Consider the following 20,453-nt stretch of genomic DNA (forward strand, 5'->3'; position numbering starts at 1 on the left):
TTGACTTTAAACAAGAATAATAACATAATAATTATAAAGATTAACCAAGTTAATACTTGTGAATACTTTTTCCAGTATGTGGTACAAAAAAGAAGTAAAATGAGGGAGAGAACATATTCTTGTGAGGGTTAAGGTTATACTGGTATGTTATAGCATAGTGACTAGATACCACTTTAAACTTTAATGGAATTGTCAATTTATGTACTGGGAAGTTTCACTTCGAAAGCCAACAAGCCTGAAATCACAGATAAGGAAGAGTCCTTGGGTCAGCTCTAGAGAAGTGGTATTAGGGACTGGAAACCCAGGATAAGTACAGTGTTGGATACAAGATTCAGTTCAAGAAGTCAAGGCTTACCAGCATATGTAACTGTCAGAGAATAAAGCTGAATGTGAGGTAATTGTTAAAGCTGTAAACAGACAGGGATTCCAAGGGCTGGCTCTTAGAGGCTGTCAGGTGTGACATGTTTCATGATGGAGAGACAGGAATAAGACCAAACTTGCCAGGAGAATAACACCATTGACTCTTCTTGATTTCAGGAAACAGACAGAAAGCAAATAGTTTTAACAATCTCCCTGCTGAGTTTAACTCCAATGAAGCATTTTAGCCTTTAAAATCCAAGACAGAGTTGGGGATGTAGCTCCAGTGGCAGAATACTAGCCTGTTGAAGCCCTAGGCTTGATACTCAGCACTGACAAAACAAAAAAAACAAAACAAAACCAAACAGCAAAGCAAAACCCCAACAGCAAAAAAGCAAAATACCAAGGCAATTCTGGATGTAGCTGTTTCATTTTCAACCTGTGTTCCTTAGAATCCCAGGATTCAACATCAAGGACAGATATAAGCACAAGGCATGACCCTCACATATTTTAAAACTAGCACTTACATTACACATCTGGATAAGCACATACAAATAGAAACCAGACTTCCAACAGGTGGCTTATACTTGCATCAAGCTCCTGCTAGGTTATCACATTTCTGATTGTTTTGTTTGCATTTGAGAACATGATATGATAAAATTTGCTGGCCCTAACACAGATGGTCATAATGAAACTTCTTTCCTTCAGAAATGCTGAGTAAAGCTCACATTGCAACTCAATCTCTATTATGACACATATAATATTTTTTATAATATAATGTTTGAGAACTAAATATAATATTGTGTTTTTTTCCAAAAATTGTAAGTCCTTAATGAGCTATAAATTTTAAATGTGCTGCTATCCTATGGATTTATTTTTTAGCCTCTTCTAATGTTTGCAATATACCTATTATATAAATTTATTTATTTATTTATTTATTTATTCTAATTAGTTATACATGACAGCAGAATGCATTTCGATTCATAGTACACAAATAGAGCACAATTTTTCATTTCTCTGGTTGTACACAAAGTAGTTTCACACCATTCATGTCTTCATGCATGTACCTAGGGTAATGATGTCCATCTTATTCCACCATCCTTCCTACTCCCATACTCCCTTCCCTTCTTCTCCCTCCCATTTTCCCTATCCAAAGTTCATCCATTTCTCCCATACTCCCCCTCCCCTCATTAGGGATCAGCATCCACTTACCATAGAAAACATTTGGCCTTTGATTTCGGGGATTGGTTTACTTCACTTAGCATTATGTTCTCCAAATCCATCCATTTACCTGAAAATGCCATGATTTTACTCTCTTTCAATGCTGAGTAATATTCCATTGTGTATATATACCAAAGTTTCTTTATCAATTCTTCTATTAAATAGCATCTAGGTTGGTTCCACAATTTAGTTATTGTGAATTGTGCTGCTATAAACATTGAGGCTTCTGTGTCAGTGTACTATGCTGATTTTAAGTCCTTTGGGTCTAAATTGAGGAGTGGGATAGCTGGGTCAAATGATAGTTCCATTCCAAATTTTCTAGGGAATCTCCATACTGCTTTCCAGATTGGTTACACCAATTTGCAATCCCACCAACAATGGAAGAGTGTGCCTTTTCCCCCCACAACCTCATCAACATATATTTTTTCTCATATTCTTAATAACTGACATTCTTACTGGAGTGAGCCGAAATCTTAGAGTAGTTTTGTTTTGTATTTCTCTGATCGCTAGAGACATTGAAGATTTTTTTCATATATTTGTTGATTGATTGTATATCTTCTAAGAAGTGTCTGTTCAGTTCCTTAGCCCATTTAATTGTTGGCTTATTTGCTTTTCTGGTGTTAAGTTTTTTAGAGTTCTTTATATATCCTAGAATTTAGTATTCTCTGTAGCTGATGTACATGTGGTAAAGATTTCTTCCCATTCTGTGTAAGCTCTCTCTTCACCTAACTGATTGTTTCTTAAGCAGAGAAGAAGCCTTTTGTTTGAATCCATGTCATTTGTTGATTTTTGCTTTTATTTCTTGCTCTTTAGGAGTCTTGTTAAGGAAGTTGAGGCCTAATCCAACATGATAAAGATTCGAGAGTTGAGGTTGTGGCTCAGTGGTAGAGTGCTCGCCTAGCAAGTGTGAGGCCATGGGTTCGATTCTCAGCACCACACATAAATAAATAAATTAAATAAAGATGTTGTGTCCAACTACAACTAAAAAATAAATATTAAAAAAAAAGATTCGAGCCTACTTTTTCTTCTATTAGGTGCATAGTCTCTGATCTAATTCCTAGGTCCTTGATCTACTTTGAGTTGAGTTTTGTGCATGGTGAGAGATAAGGGCTTAATTTCATTTTGCATCATATGGATTTTCAGTTTTCCCTGCACCATTTGTTGAAGAGGCTATCTTTTCTCCAATATATGTTTTTGGCACCTTTGTCTAGAATGAGATAACTGTATTTATATCAGCTTGTTTCTGTGTCCTCTATTCTGTACCATTGGTCTACAAGTCTATTTGGGTGCCAATACCATTCTGTTTTTGTTACTATTAGACTGTCTTATAGTTTAAGTTCTGGTATTGTGCCACCACCTGCTTTACTCTTCTTGCTAAGGATTGCTTTGGCTATTCTGGGTCTCTTAAAATTCTGGCAAATTGAATACAAAAGCATATTATAAAGATAGTGCACCATGATCAAGTGGGGTTCACCCCAGGTATTCAAGGTTGTTTCAACATACAGAAATCAATAAATGTAATTCATCACATCAATTGACTTAATGATAAAAATCATATGATCATCTCAATAAATGCAGAGAAAACATTTAAGAAAATACACCACCTCTTCATGTTCAAAACAGTAAAAAATCTAGGGCTAATAGTAACATATCTCAACATTGTAAAAGCTACCTATGTTAAGCCCAAGGCTAGCATCATTGTAAATGGAGAAAAATTGAAAGCATTCCCTCTAAAAACTGGAAAAAAAAAGTCAGGGATCCCCTCTTTCACCTCTTCTAGTTAACATAGTCCTTGAAACTCTGGCTAGAGCAATTAGACAGATGCAAGAAATTAAAGAGATACAAAATAGGAAAAGCACTCAAACTATCATTATTTGCTGATGACATGATTCTATACTTAGAGGATCAAAAAATTCCACCAGAAAACTTCTAGAACTAATAAATGAATTCAGAAAAGTAGAAGGTTATAAAATAAACACCCATACATCACTGATGAATATTGTGAAAGAGATTAGGAAAACTACCCCAGTCTCAGAAAAAAAAATAATAACATACTTGGGAATCAACTTAACAAAAGAGGTGAAAGACCTCTACAATGAAAACTACAGAATGCTAAAGAAAGAAGACCTTAGAAATGGAAAGATCTCCCTTGTTCTTGGATAGGCAGTGCCAATATTGTCAAAATGACCATACTACCAAAAGCACCATACAGATTTAATGCAATTCCAATAAAAATCCCAATGATAGTACTCATAGAAATAGAAAAAGCAATCATAAAATTTATCTGCAATATACCTTTAAAAAGATATCTAATTGAATATTTTCACTCTGACAATAATAGTATTTGTTGTTTATTATTTTGTTAACATTGAGATATCATTTGTCTTTAATTATCACTATGATATTAATATTTACTTAATAATCTTACAACACAATAGAGAAATAGCAATTACTCATAAACTACATTAATATATTTAACTCATTTCCTAAATTATTTTAAAATAATGATACTGTTTTTCAAGAGGTAGGAAATTAAATTAAATTTATAGAGGTAGGATGGATGAAAATAAGACCTACTAATTAAAAATGTTTCAACTCCAAAATAGATGTCACATCAAAATCATAGAATTTGCAGGGAAATGGATGGCATTAGAGCAGATTATGCTAAGTGAAGCTAGCCAAGCCCTAAAAAACAAATGCCAAATGTCTGCTTTGATATAAAGAGAACAACTAAGAACAGAACAGGAAGGAAGAGCATGTGGAAAAGACTACAGTAAACAAAGATGAATGGGGGGAGAGAAACGGAGAGAGAAGGGAAAGCATATGGAAATGGTAGGAGACCTTCAAGGATACATAAAATTATAAGAGGCTATGAGGGGCAAGGGGGAGGGAAAAAAAAGGGAGAGAATTGAACAACAGCAGGGGAGATAGAGAGGGAAGATGGGAGGGGAGGGGAGGGGAGGGGGGATAGTAGGGGTTAGGAAAGGTAGCAGAATACAACAGACACTAATATGGCATTATGTAAAAATGTGAATATGTAACAGATGTGATTCTGCAATCTATATTTGGGGTGAAAATGGGAGTTCAAAACACAATTTGAGTCTAATGTATGAAAGATGATATATCATGAGCTATGTAATGCTTTAAATAATCAATAAAAAATTAAAAAAAAAATAGATGTCACATTTTCCATAAAAGCAAACAGAAATCATGGCATTATAGTGCCTCTGAATCTCTTTCCCCATGTTTTTCAATTGTGTTAAATCATAGTGCAGTTTTTTAATGAAAAATATATTTATTCATTCAAAACCTGTGTGTGTTTGCATGTATAAATATGAGTATATACATATGATTTTGAATAATGTAAAGAAAATATAATTTAAGAAAAAAATAGAGACAATACCATTTTCTTAACTTTAGTATAAATAAGCCCTCAAACTGTGTTTCTTAAAATTGCCTTGAAGGTGACTTTTCTTCATTCACTGTGGATTCTGAGAGAACAAACTTATTTACCAACAATGTTAATGTTCAAACCTGTCACTTCTCCGGCTTTCCCTAGGATCAAACTTAGAAATACCATGCAAGCACAGAACTCTAAAAGTCATAGAGTGTACTTGGGGACTGATAGTACCTAATTATATTATAGCATTTACAAAATATTTTCCTCAGGAATTTTGTGGTTGATTTATCATGAGCATTTAAAGTATTTAAATCTCTTATTTTTATGTAATATAGCTAATATGGAGCCATGTTTAATGTATTTCTTATGTGATAATGAATGACTTTGACTTAGAAATTAAAAATTGTAAAAAGCTATCCTCATCTAGGGTTTGGGATGATCATGAGTATTATTATTATTATTATTATTATTATTATTAATATTATTATTATTATTATTATTATTTGAGTTTCAGAGACTTTGAATGGATTGCAAAACACAATGCTTCTGATTTTTTATGCATAGTTTAGTAAAATGATTTTGCAATTAGGCTAAATATATTTTCCTCAAGAATATATCTTTAAACATTGAAGCATACCATACTTATTTTTATTGTTTCAAGTCTTGGTATAAGTTCTGGAGTAATTATTTTTAGTTTAAAAATTTTATTTTGAGCTATTTAATAAAACACTAATTTTGGAGATAAAATTTTAAATAACAAAAATAGATAATATCAAAATAGATAATTTGCAAAATATAGCAGTCATAAGATATGTCAATCTTTGTAAGTTTTATATTTTATTTTTGAATCATTGTCTTCCAAAACAAGCACAAATTCATTGTTGTACCCATATCTGATTTTTTTTTTGAAGTTATAAATGACTCAGTCAAGATTTGTCAAAGAGAATCTGGGCATTTTTCAAGGAAGAGAATAATCTGAGAAGAATCTTATGCCCTAGATGACCTGGCTCTTCTATAATAGAGTAGATGAACCATTCAGGGGGAAAACAATAAGTGACAAAATGCTTTGTTTATAAGAAGGCAGGCATTGCTGACTATATTATTACCTAGTTAGAAGTTTTCACATTCCTGGACACATCAAGATTTCTGTTTGTCAGAACTTCCTGTGGAACATCATTCCTGGTAAACTGGAATTCTTTTACTTTGACCATCAACGAACCTCACTCTATTAGACTTGGTGGGTTCTAAGGTCTTTAAATTGGCCTTTGTCTAGATTTGAGGCATGCCTCACATTAGAGACAACTATGACAAAGTTGGTTTCCACTTTTTTTTTTTTAAACGGATTTAATTCTACTACTTGTGATATGTGGCCCACCAATTTGTAGTATTGGTTGTTCTAGTTCATGAGTGGTGAAGTTGTAGTTTGAAATGTTTAGGGAGGCTTTTATAATTTTCAAATATCTTATCAGTATTATTATTCTCTTCTGAAATTTGTAATACCAACATTCTAACAAAAAAAGAAGCAAATGAAAGTATAAAATAGAGTGGGCTCATTTTCTTCTTAAATATTAGGAAACAATATTATTCTTTTAACAGTATTTTGTGAAATCATCAATTGCATGCTGGTTTTGGTCATTGTTATTAAGGATATTGACACTTCATGGGAAGCTGGAGTGGAAAGACTCACAAGGAACTAAAATATGTCTGCTAGTTATAACTCACCAAGCAAAGTGCAGCTCTGACCCTGCTGCCCTGAGCACTGCTTCAAAGAGAATATGCAGAACTATGAACTGTTCTGGCACATTGGTTTCACCCATTAAATACGATAGCTTAAAAGTAAATGAAAACATAGCTTTTCATTATAATCTTATATTTTCCAATATATTCAGTATAACAAAATAGCTCTGGTTATTTATTATTTGTTAATAATACCTCTTAGAAGAATTAATTTTCTGATGTTCTCCAATTAGGATTCCAGAAATACAGGATGCCAAGTTAAATTTGATTGTCATAACAATTATGATTTTTTCTTCTTTTTAGTATAAATATGTCTCAAATGTCTGTGCCATACTTATAACAAAAAAGAGTGTTTTTTATCTGTTACCTATTACTTTCTAAATTTGACAACACAATTCAAACAGATATGAGGAAGAAAAAACTTTTCCTCTATCCATGTAAGTCCAAGTGGCTGGGAGTCCATGGATGTAACTGACAATAGTTGATTTAAAAGGAGAAAAATCTCTTATGCATGTAGGCTTATTTTGATTAACATACTCTACACAATTAGAGTTAAAGGTTTATATAGCAACTTCAAAGAGGAAAGACATAAGATTTCCACAGCAGATAAACTGACTTTCAAAGGAGCAGATGAAAGTATGACAGTTTATGATAATGTTTTCTTTCTGGCTTTAATGCAATTTCTCATGTCTGAACTAATGCAGGGTCCCCATACTGGCTAGACGCTCCCCTGGAAACAGAAATTGATAGCAGCTTCATTCTCAGGCAGTCCTGCCTTTAGTCAGATAAGGGAAGCTCTGAAAAGCCTTCTCTGTGTATCTGCTCTATCTCAACTGTCTTCATGTTAAGTTGTCTTTAATTTGTTGTGAGAAGGTTCCTTCATTTACATCCCCTGACAAAGCATCATGGCTAGTGCATATGGGTGTGATATTTTTAGAAGGTAATTTGGCATCATCTATACCATTATCTATTGATTACAGTAAAATCCATGGTATTTATTTATGTACACACAGACTTTACAAAGATACATTTTGTTTTGAAGAACACATAATGTTGAATTTTGTTTTGTGATAATAATAACAAAAGTAAATAAATAAAAACCTAATTATCAATCAAACTGAGAACTGAAAATGAGGGCTGAGTAGTCCTTTAAAAAGCTTGACTAATCAGAGAAATGCAAATTGAAACTACCATGACATACTAACTGATACCAGTTCGAATGGTTATTATAAAAATAGTAATAATAAGAAATAGTGAGGGTGAGGAGAAAAATAAACTTTTATACACTGTTGGTGAAAATGTAAACTAGCATAGCCATTATGAGAATAGTATGGAAGTTTCTCAAAAACAAAAATCAGATCTACCATATGATTCAGCTATCCCATTTCTGGGTAAATATCTAAAGGAGACAAAATCAGTATACAGAAAAGATATTGCATGTCCTTATTTGTTGTAGTATTACCCATAATACATAAAATATAGAATCAAACTAGGTGCTCATCAACAAATATATGAATACCGGAAATGTGGTATACATACACAATGGTGTATTATTCAGTCATAAAGAAGAATGAAATCCCATCATTGCAGCAAAATGAATAGAACTAGAAGAATTCATACTAAGATAAATAAGCAGGACATAGAAAGACAAGTACTGCATGTTCTCTCTTGTATGTTGGATCTAAAACAAGTCAAAAGTAAAATAGTGATTACTAGAGATTGGGAATGGTGTTGGGGGAGAAGGTGTAAAAGGCAGGTTGAATTTGATATGTATTGTGATTTTCATGTATTGAAATATTACAATAACTCCCATTAATATGAACAAATAATATATGAAAAAATGTAAATGTAGACTAGATTTATATAAGCAATCTAAACAAAATAAGCAGTACTATGATGCTGTGATTCTTTCTGCATATGTTTGTTCCTGATATTCACATACAATAATAATGAATAGTGATAAGAGGAATGTGTACTGATCAAATTCTATGTTACAGGCCCTGTTGGAAGAACTTGTAATTGGTTTATAAGTTCTCTCTCTCTCTCTCTCTCTCTCTCACACACACACACACACACACACACACACACACACACACACATTACCAGGTAGATAGATAGATAGATAGATAGATAGATAGATAGATACTCTAATGCTGGGGATCAAAGCCAGGGCCTCAGGCATACTAGGAAAAATCCACCACTGAGTCACACTACTAGCCCCTAAGAAGTGTATAGTTCCAATATTTGCATTATTTGCAAAATATTGAAGCACAGAAAGGCTTAGTCACTTACTTAAGATCACAGCCCTATTGGATGAGTAGAACTACATAAAACCATAGGCCTGGGCTGGGGATGTGGCTCAAGTGGTAGCGCGCTCGCCTGGAATGCGTGCGGCCCGGGTTCGATCCTCAGCACCACATACCAACAAAGATGTTGTGTCCGCCGAGAACTAAATAAATAAATAAATATTAAAAAATCTCTCTCTCTCTCTCCTCTCTCACTCTCTCTAAAAAAAAAAAAAACATAGGCCTCTTGGAAACTGAGGTTCTTAGCATAGAGACAATATGTAAATACAAATAAGAAATATTAACTGCTGTCATTCATTACAGGCACTGAAAATGTTTGCTCAAACAAGAACACACAAGTGTACACACACTTTTACATACATGCACTTTGAGAAATGATGCTTGGGTTTAGGGCATGCAATGTAAACATTGATTTCATTTTCTTATTTGACTGATCTCTTGACTATTTTACTTATTAAAAGATTGTTGGTTTTAAAACATAGCCATTTTTTACCAATTCTGAATATTACTTCTTCCTCCAAAGATGATACAATGAAGAAAATTGAGATACTCATCTTCATTAGTTGAAATATTAATCTATCTGGAGAGACAAACTACCTAACCTAAGCCTCACAAATGGAATTATTGGAGTGTGTGTGTGTGTGTGTGTGTGTGTGTGTGTGCAATTGTGTGATGAGCATGGGTGCTTAATGAAAGCATAACAAAACAAAACAAAAACTTGCTCATGACATTACTGTCTCTCCCATTAACCACTGGGATGATAGAAAGTAAAGACTCAGAGAAATATAGAGATAGTTCCAAGGTAGTTCCAGGACTCCCACAAAAGGTTACATCAGGCATTGTGCTTCTCCATCATGACCAGAATTTTCCCCCTCTTCAGATCTGCTATTAGATCAGAATTTCTAACTCCAAGGATTTCATTGATGGGGAGGGTGGAGGTGGGTGCTGGGTATTAAACTCAGGGACTCACTCTAAGGATTTTTGTGAAATTCTTCAAACATCTTCTCTAATATATGTAGCTCAGTCATTGAAGTTCATGATTTCTAAATTTCTTTTTGCTTTTAGTAGATGGATCCCATTTTTATCCCAATAGAATATGCTTTTCTATGTGTGTCTCTATTTCTTCTGAAAGTACACATAAGACAAATCTGTTGTAGGGTTGGATAACTCAGTCATATACCGTATTTACTTTGATCACTAGCTATTCTTTTTGAATTGACATCATTACAACTATAAATAAATCACAATAAAGTGCTTTTGCTATATATGACAAGTAGCAATTCTCATGTTTCATGGTGTTTCCTTTGGTGTCTCAAAGTCAGGTAGTATTTGAGTGGATTACTACTCTCTAGAACTCTTTCTTGATGTCACATTCAACACAAATATACCTCAAGTGCTGTCTATATGCCAAAGCACAGAGTTGTTGACTTTCAGGTCCTTTAGCATACATGAGATTTCTGGCCTGGTCACTGCATCAATCATGTCTCATACCTAGACTTTTCCTTCTGTCCTTTGTCCCTTTTCCTCCTAACTGACCTATCACTTATTATGCCATGGACTCTAAAGTGGATGCTATGATACACTTCTCAGATATTCTTGTTCATGTTATATACAAAATATTTTATAAATATATGCAACTGAGTAATTGGTATTCATAATTTGTAAATTTCTTCTTATTTTCTGTATATAGCTACTGTATGACACATGGAAGGTTTTCCTGTTTTAACTAAAAAAAGGAGAACCCAAAGACCCACCAACTACCTCAAACTTTGGCTTCTGATCTGGGGACTTCTCTAGGAGCTGAAATGAATCCAGAGATTCACTTTGCCCACAGACATTCCTCCTGCTGGGGATGGCTCACCTTCGAGAAAAGGATGATTCCGAAGTAAGAGGTCTCCAGCCAAGACTTGTTTCTGGAAGCCATCTTGTGTTCAGAGCTCTCAAGGATCAGATTATTTATTTCAGGTGCTCAATCCTACCTTTTACTCCCCCACAGTCATTGTTCCCAAGGGTTGTTTTCAACAAACTCACTGCTTATAATTCTTCATCTGAGTCAGCTCCAGTAGCTTAGAACAGTTGAAGAATACTTCTAATCCAGTTTCAGACACCCGCTAGACGGTTATATAATCTCTTAAGTGTGCTGTCTTATTCTTTGTAAGATTCTGTTCAAAATAAATGAAATTAAGTCTCCAAACAATCTGAAACTCCTTGATGGGAACATACTTGATTGAGAAGAATTATGGCTCAGATGCAAAGATGATTCAACTGATTTCCTCACAGGATGTGTGCTTTCAGGAATAAGTATGGATTCTTTCCAAATAATTTGGATGGTATCTTCTGTCTTGCATCAGGAATAGACATTTCAAGACCTTTGTCAAAGGCAAGGAAAGCCTGGTCCCTGTGACACACCTCATATTCAGAGATGCTCCTCCATTTTGGACTTGTTTCTCCCACATGATAATGATGACTATAGATTCCAAATAAATGTTCTTCAAGAGAAGCAGTCACAATTCTTCTTTATTTGTGTGTTTTTCATTTTTACTGAGGATGATGGTTACCTCCTGCTGCTTTGGTTTAAGGAAGCTTGAGATTACAACCCAAGTATACGTATTCTCACTCTTGCTTTCTAGCCTGATTTTGTACCCTTTGTCCCTAATGATGAGTTGTTCCTCTCTATTGGGCTTTATCAAAGGAAAACTGTACGTTCATACTGTTATTTTAGATCTGAGTTGAAAGACTTCAAAGTAGGCATGTTGGATGTGTTTGTCATGATCTAATGCAGCTACCTCAGCCTTGCCAACATTTCTTTGCTGGTTTGGTTCCTGGGGCATGTTTCTGGTTAGTTTGAATTGAGCAGTAAGGAACAGAAAAATCCTCCCTGAGTCCCCTTAATTAATAAGAAAAATGGAGCATTTCATATAAGAAGAAGTCTCAAGGTACAGCAATGCCAATTTAACATAATTCAGCAGTCTCATATGTCATCAAGGACCGTATTCTACTAATCATTAATTCTGCCCCTTTGCCTTTCTGCATCTGGATGGTTTCCAGGCCAGCTACCTTTTTGACTGTAAGTGTCAATACATTTCTGAATCTAATGGAAGAAGATGATCTTTCTTCTAGTTTAGAACATTTAAAGATCGCAAAACATTTTACATTAAGAGGAAACTCCCTTTCCAAGAATGTGCTACCTGCTTATTTCTAAATCAGTCCTCCAAAAGGAAAAGGCAATTTCCATCTTAGGCTTGGTGAAGCATGTGACTGTGCAGAAAAAAGTGTGTGAAAGGGGAAAAGGTGTTTAGATAGTTACTGAGTAGACAACCAAAACTGAGAATTTATGGTAATTACAGGATTTATTTTCCAAAGTATATTTAATGTTAAATTAAATTTTGTAGTAGCAATGAAGAGAATACAGAAAACTAATATAGTGCAAATTTCAATGTGTAAAATGAATATTAATATCTAAATTATAGATGATTTTGCAATCATAAAAATAACCCCATAATCAATGTACATTTTTTCATGAAACAGTAGAATAAGTATTGTTTTAATATATTGTTTTAGTATATCCTAATATTAATTAATGTTTTAATTTTGAGTGTCTAATTTGTTTATGTTTGTGGATAATGGATCAAACAATCTATAACACATTATATACCCATAATAGTTCAGAAATAGGATATTTCTTATACAAATTAATTTCCTTGGTAGTTTCTCATATACCATTATATTATATATGCAAAATCACAGCTTTTAAAAGCCACTAAGTTCACAATATTTAAATTTGTGTACCTTAAATTTAATGCTATTTTCCTCACTTCTGATTATTTAGATTTTCCTTTCTTCTTTAAAATAAATCTTACTGAAGTAATACTTTGCATGTAAATCCTGTTCACATCTTTTTACTATTATATTTGATGAATTTCTAGAAGTGAAATTATACAAAATAAGAGTATGAATTCTTAAACAATATTTCATGTATAATATCAAATTGCTTTCCTTGAAAAGTTGGAATTAATCTTTATTCCCTTAGATTACTCTGACTCTGCAGTATTTCATTTGTTTTTTGGATAATTTTTTATATATTTATACATTTATATGTGTGATTTATAAAGATGTATATTTTTATATAATTAGATAAATATATTTATCTTTATACATGTATATGAACATGGACAGAGAGAGAGGAAGAGAGGGAAAGGTTTATTATGGAAGTTGGTGATTGGACAGGTGTATATTTTAGTCTCATAATTAGACAACAGGTTTTTTGTAAGCTGTATAGTTGAGATGTTGGTTTTAACTTGTTCTGTAGTCAGAACCCTAAAATTTAAGTTTGTCCTTCCTATTCTCTTCTTTAATTTTCCTCTTCCTTCTTTTTCTTTTCATTTTTGTTTCACAGGATCTCAGATTTAGTAATTTGGTCTTGAGGAAAAAAAAATATATTTCATGCCTCTTTGGGGGCTTTGGATTCTCCTCTCTTGGTTCAAACAGGAAAGTCTGTATCTGACATAAAAATATACCTCAATGAACTTTGTATATAGAGAAGTTAATGACAATTCTGCAGAACACTTGCATTGTGCATTATAGTTATGTCAATTTTAGAATAATATTTCTATTTCTTTAAGTTTTTTCAATTTTTTAAGAAAAAATCTAAAAATAGCTCAAAATTCTCAAGAAATCTTTCATGGTTCTTTCAGAAGAGACTCCTGTTTACCACTCCAGCCTCATTCTTGCTACTCCTCCCTCAAACACAGAATACTTCTGTGCTAAATTACTTAGCATTCTGCTAAATTCAAGTCCTCTTTCATTTCTAGGCATATATTATTCACATCCCCTTGAGTATTCCTTCTCTACTCTTCCCATTATGTTTCAGTGTATATGTCCACAAAATTTAAAAAAAAAGAATGTTTTTTATTTCAAAGACTTTTAGTCTACCTTCTTGTGTGTTTCAAGACCACCAAATTTTTACTAAGTACTTAAAGTTTTCTTAAAAAAAGAATCTTTTTCTCCTTCTATAGCTTATATTCTTTCTCTTTCAATTAGACTGTAAGCATCTTAGAGAAACAGACTCTGTGGTCTATTCATCATTGGGGTACAATCAAATCTAGGCTTACCAGGTATTAATTTTTCAGTGTCAGCTGGTTCTGATACATATGGCCTCATGGCTTAAGGAAGGGATAATCTTGTATAGTGTATTTAAAATCTTGAAGTAATTTAAAAAGACTTAGAACACATGAGGGACCTAGTTCTCCATGTCTCCATGTCAGAATCATTTAGAAACTTAAAAAAATGCTGATGCAAATTACTATATACCCTAAAATTCAGATGTAACTGGTGTGAGGTACCACCTGAAAAATGTACATATCAAGCTTCCCTGTTATTTGTAGTTGCAGACAAGTTAAAGGAAACTTTACAATAGAATGGAAGTATAGATCTACATAATTTATAACCAACATTCTAAAAATGGTTTATCCATCCAGCTGCTGATTCAGTGAGGTCAGTATCTCTAGTAAGTCAACTTACCTTTTAAGTCAAGACAATGACAACAACATGACAAATTAGGAGTATTTATTGATGAATACCTAATATACTAAATACATAGCTTCACCAATTACCAATATTTTTTTAATAAGTTAGAATGTTTTGAAAAATTTTCTCTCTGATGAAATAGTCACAGGTCATTTAATATTTTTGGAATAATATTTTGCCTCTGATTTAACTTATTTTTGTTTGTTTTAAACATCTTAAGCTTGATGAATAAGACATATTTCAACTTAAAAGTTATAAATGTGTCATTCATATGGATTTACACATTCATAAAACAAAATAATACAACCTCAATAAAATTGACATGGGAAAAAAACATTTCCAAGAGCAAAAAGAATAAAATATGACCTCTATGCCTTAATTTAAATTAAAAAAGTAGAGTCAGAGGAAATTCTGCTGCTCTTAGTTTCTTCTTGTTGAGAAAAAGAAGAGGACCATGTATCCAATGTCCTAATTTTTCTAGATGTATCCAAAGACTGACTTCTCTACACCTCATCTTGCAGTACTGACATGACCCAGCATTTCCAGCTATCTAGGACAATGTTTGGACTGGAAATCTTATGGCTTCAAAACATCTTACCCTGGCCTAGTAAAGAGTCAAAAAAAAAAAAAAAAACAAACCAAAAGAAAACAAAACAAAAACAAAAACCAAAAACAACAACAACAACAAAAAAAACAGATTCTGATTCTTCCTGGGTAGGAAAAGAGTTGGACCACATGTCATACATCCTAACTTTCTAAGGGACTGGCTTATGTCTAACCTGTTTCAGAGCACCAATATAATCTACTTTGCAGAGGTCAATGAGAAAGAGATGGTTGTTTGATTTAACAGACCACAGTCCCATCCCTGTCTCAGCAAATTACCAGTAATAATACCTAGCAATAAATCTAAGCAAGGAGGTGAAAGACCTCCACAATGAAAACTATAGAACATTGAAGAAAGAAATTGAAGACGTCAGAAGATAAAAAAAAATACTCCCATGTTCATAGATAGACTTAAATAATATTGTTATAAAAGGGCCATACTATCAAAAGCAATATACAGATTGAATGCGACTCCCATTAACATATCAATGATATTCTTTAGAGAACAAGAAAACTAGGGGGGGGAAAGTCCTAAAATTCATTGGAAAAATAAAAGACCTAGAATGGCCAAAGAAGTTCTAAGCCAAAATAGCAATGCTGAAGTCATCACAATACCTGAACTCAAATTCTTTTTTTTTTTTTTATTGGTTGTTCACAACGTTACAAAGCTCTTGACATATCATACTTCATACATTAGACGGAAGTGGGTTATGAACTCCCAATTTTACCCCAAATGCAGATTGCAGAGTCACATCGGTTACACATCCACAATTTTACATAATGCCCTATTGGTAATTGTTGTACTCTGCTCCCTTTCCTATCCCCCACTATCCTCCCTCCCCTCCCCTCCCTTTTACTCTCTCTACCCCATCTACTGTAATCCATCTCCCTCCTTATTTATTTTCCCATTCCCCACCCAGCCTCTTATATGTAATTTTGTATAGCAATGAGGGTCTCCCTTCATTTCCATGCAATTTTCCTCATCTCTCCCTTTCCCTCCCCTCTCATGTCACTGATTAATGTTACTCTTTTCTTCCTACTCTTCCTCCCTGCTCTGTTCATATTTGCTCTCATTATATCAAGGAAGACATTTGGCACTTGTTTTTTAGGGATTGGCTAGCTTCACTAAGCATAATCTGCTCTAGTGCCATCCATTTCCCTGCAAATTCTATGATTTTGTCATTTTTTATTACTGCATAGTACTCCATTGTGTATAGAGGCCACATTTTTTTTATCCATTCATCTATTGAAGGGCATCTGGGTTGGATCCATAGTCTAGCTATTGTGAATTGTGCTGCTATGAACATCCATGTGGCAGTATCCCTGTAGCATGCTCTTTTAAGGTCTTCAGGGAATAGTCCGAGAAGGACAATAGCAGGGTGAAACGGTGGTTCCATTCCCATCTTTCCCAGGAATCTCCAAACTGCTTTCCAAATTGGCCACACCAATTTGCAGTCCCACCAGCAATGTACAAGAGTACCCTTTTCTCCACATCCTCGCCAGCACTTGTTGTTGTTTGACTTCATAGTGGCTGCCAATCTTACTGGAGTGAGATGGTATCTTAGGGTGGTTTTGATTTGCATTTCTCTGACTGCTAGCGATGGTGAGCATTTTTTCATGTACTTGTTGATTGATTGTATGTCCTCCTCTGAGAAGTGTCTGTTCAGGTCCTTGGCCCATTTGTTGATTGGGTTATTTGTTATCTTATTGTCTAATTTTTTGAGTTCTTTGTATACTCTGGATATTGGGGCTCTATCTGAAGTGTGAGGAGTCAAAATTTGTTCCCAGGATGTAGGCTCCCTATTTACCTCTCTTATTGTTTCTCTTACTGAGAAAAAACTTTTTAGTTTAAGAAAGTCCCATTTGTTGATTCTTGTTATTAACTCTTGTGCTATGGGTGTCCTATTAAGGAATTTGGAGCCCGACCCCACAATATGTAGATCGTAGCCAACTTTTTCTTCTATCAGACGCAGAGTCTCTGATTTGATATCAAGCTCCTTGATCCATTTTGAGTTCACTTTTGTGCATGGCGAGAGAAAGGGATTCAGTTTCATTTTGTTGCATATGGATTTCCAGTTTTCCAAACATAATTTGTTGAAGATGCTATCCTTCCTCCATTGCATGCTTTTAGCCCCTTTATCAAATATAAGATAGTTGTAACTTTGTGGATTAGTCTCTGTGTCCTCTATTCTATACCATTGGTCCACACGCCTGTTTTGGTACCAGTACCATGCTGTTTTTGTCACTATTGCTCTGTAATATAGCTTGAAATCTGGTATCGCTATACCGCCTGATTCACACTTCCTGTTTAGAATTGCTTTTGCTATTCTGGGTCTTTTATTTTTCCATATGAATTTAATGATTGCTTTATCTATTTCTACAAGAAATGCCTTTGGGATTTTGATTGGCATTGCATTAAACCTATAGAGAACTTTTGGTAATATCGCCACTTTGATGATGTTAGTTCTGCCTATCCATGAACAGGGTATATTTTTCCATCTTCTAAGATCTTCTTCTACTTCTCTCTTTAGGGTTCTGTAGTTTTCATTGTATAAATCTTTCACCTCTTTTGTTAGGTTGATTCCCAAGTATTTTATTTTTTTTGAGGATATTGTGAATGGAGTGTTTTTCCTCATTTCCGTTTCAGAAGTTTTGTCGCTGATATACAGAAATGCCTTTGATTTATGCGTGTTGATTTTATATCCTGCCACTTTGCTGAATTCATTTATTAGTTCTAGTAGTTTCTTTGTAGACCCTTTTGGGTCTTCTAGGTATAGAATCATGTCATCTGCAAATAGTGATAATTTAAGTTCTTCTTTTCCTATTTTTATGCCTTTAATTTCTTTCGTCTGTCTAATTGCTCTGGCCAGTGTTTCGAGAACTATATTGAATAGAAGTGGTGAGAGAGGGCATCCCTGTGTTGTTCCAGATTTTAGAGGGAATGCCTTTAACTTTTCTCCATTCAGAATGACGCTAGCCTGAGGCTTAGCATAGATAGCTTTTACAATGTCAAGGTAAGTTCCTGTTATCCCTAGTTTTTCTAATGTATTGAACATAAAGGGATGCTGTACTTTGTTGAATGCTTTCTCTGCATCTATCGAGATGATCATATGGTTCTTATATTTAAGTCTATTGATGTGGTGAATAACATTTATTGATTTCCGTATATTGAACCATCCTTGCATCCCAGGGATGAATCCTACTTGATCATGGTGCACAATTTTTTTGATGTGTTTTTGTATTCAATTCACCAGAATTTTATTGAGGATTTTTGCATCTAGGTTCATTAGAGATATTGGTCTGTAGTTTTCTTTCTTTGAGGTGTCTTTGTCTGGTTTCGGAATCAGGGTGATGTTGGCCTCATAGAATGAATTTGGAAGAGCTCCCTCTTTTTCTATTTCCTGAAATAACTTGAAAAGTATTGGTATTAATTCTTCTTTAAAGGTTTTGTAAAACTCCGCTGTATACCCATCTGGTCCTGGGATTTTCTTGGTTGGTAGTCTTTTGATGGCTTCTTCAATTTCATCCATTGATATTGGTCTGTTCAAATTGTGTGTATCCTCCTGACTCAGTCTGGGCAAATCATATGACTTAAGAAATTTATCAATATCTTCACTATCTTCTATTTTATTGGAATATAGATTTTCAAAATAATTTCTAATTGTCTTCTGTATTTCTGTAGCATCTGTTGTGATATTGCCTTTTTAATCCCATATGTTAGTAATTTGAGTTCTCTCTCTTCTTCTCTTCGTTAGCATGGCTAAAGGTCTGTCGATCTTATTTATTTTTTCGAAGAACCAACTTTTTGTTTTGTTAATTTTTTCAATAGTTTCTTTTGTTTCAATTTCATTGATTTCCGCTCTGATTTTAATTATTTCTTGCCTTCTGCTACATTTGCTGTTGTTTTGCTCTTCCTTTTCTAGGGCTTTGAGATAAAGTGTGAGCTCATTTATTTGTTGTTTTTTTCTTTTATTGAGGAATGACCGCAAGGCGATGAATTTTCCTCTTAAAACTGCTTTCATTGTGTCCCATAGATTCCGATATGTTGTGTCTGTATTTTCATTTATCTCTAAGAATTTTTTGATGTCTTCCTTTACGTCTTCTGTAACCCATTGATCATTCAGTAACATATTGTTCATTTTCCATGTGATGTAGGATTTTTCCTTCCTTCTTTTATCATTGATTTCCAGTTTCATTCCATTATGATCAGATAAAATGCATGGTATTATCTCCACCCCTTTATATTTACTGAGGGTTGCCCTATGGCATAATATATGGTCTATTTTTGAGAAGGATCCATGTGCTGCTGAGAAAAAAGTATATCCATTTGATGATGGTTGATATAGTCTATATATGTCAGTTAAGTCTAGGTTATTGATTGTGGTATTGAGTTCTACAGTTTCTTTATTCAACTTTTGTTTGGAGGATCTGTCCAATGGTGAGAGAGGTGTGTTGAAGTCACCCATAATTATTGTGTTGTGGTCTATTTGATTCTTGAACTTGAGGAGAATTTGTTTTATGAATGTCGCAGCACCATTATTTGGTGCATAAATATTGATAATTGTTATGTCTTGTTGGTGAATGGTTCCTTTTAACAGTATATAATGCCCTTGTTTATCCCTTTTGTTTAACTTAGTCTTGAAGTCGATTTTATTCTGTATGAGGATGGCCACTCCTGCTTGCTTACGAGAACTGTGTGCGTGGTATATTTTTTCCCATCCTTTCACCTTCAGCCTGTGTATGTCTTTTCCAATCAGGTGTGTCTCCTGGAGGCAGCATATTGTTGGATTTGTTTTTTTAATCCATGATACCAGCCTATGTCGCTTTATTGGAGAGTTTAGGCCATTAACATTCAGAGTTACTATTGACATATGGTTTGAACTTCCATCCATGTTTGATTGTTTATCCTTTTTTTTTTTTTAAATATTTAGTTTGTTTCTCCGTGATTATCTTTCCCCTCGCCCTCTGTCTTTACTGAGGCACTTCCCACTGATGGTTTTGGTTATTGTTTTTCATTTCTTCCTCGTGTAGTGTTTTGCTCAAAATGCTTTGCAATGCAGGTTTTCTGGCTGCAAATTCTTTTAACTTTTGTTTATCATGAAAGATCTTTATTTCGTTGTCATACCTGAAGCTTAATTTTGCTGGATACAGAATTCTTGGTTGGCATCCATTGTCTTTCAGAAATTGAAATACATTGTTCCATGACCTTCTTGCTTTCAGTGTCTGTGATGAAAAGTCCTTTGTTAACCGTATTGGTTTACCCCTAAATGTAATCTGTCTCCTTTCTCTTGTAGCTTTTAATA

Source organism: Spermophilus citellus (genome assembly GCF_964194105.1).
Source record: "Spermophilus citellus genome assembly, chromosome: 3".
Classification (NCBI taxonomy): Eukaryota; Metazoa; Chordata; class Mammalia; order Rodentia; family Sciuridae; genus Spermophilus; species Spermophilus citellus.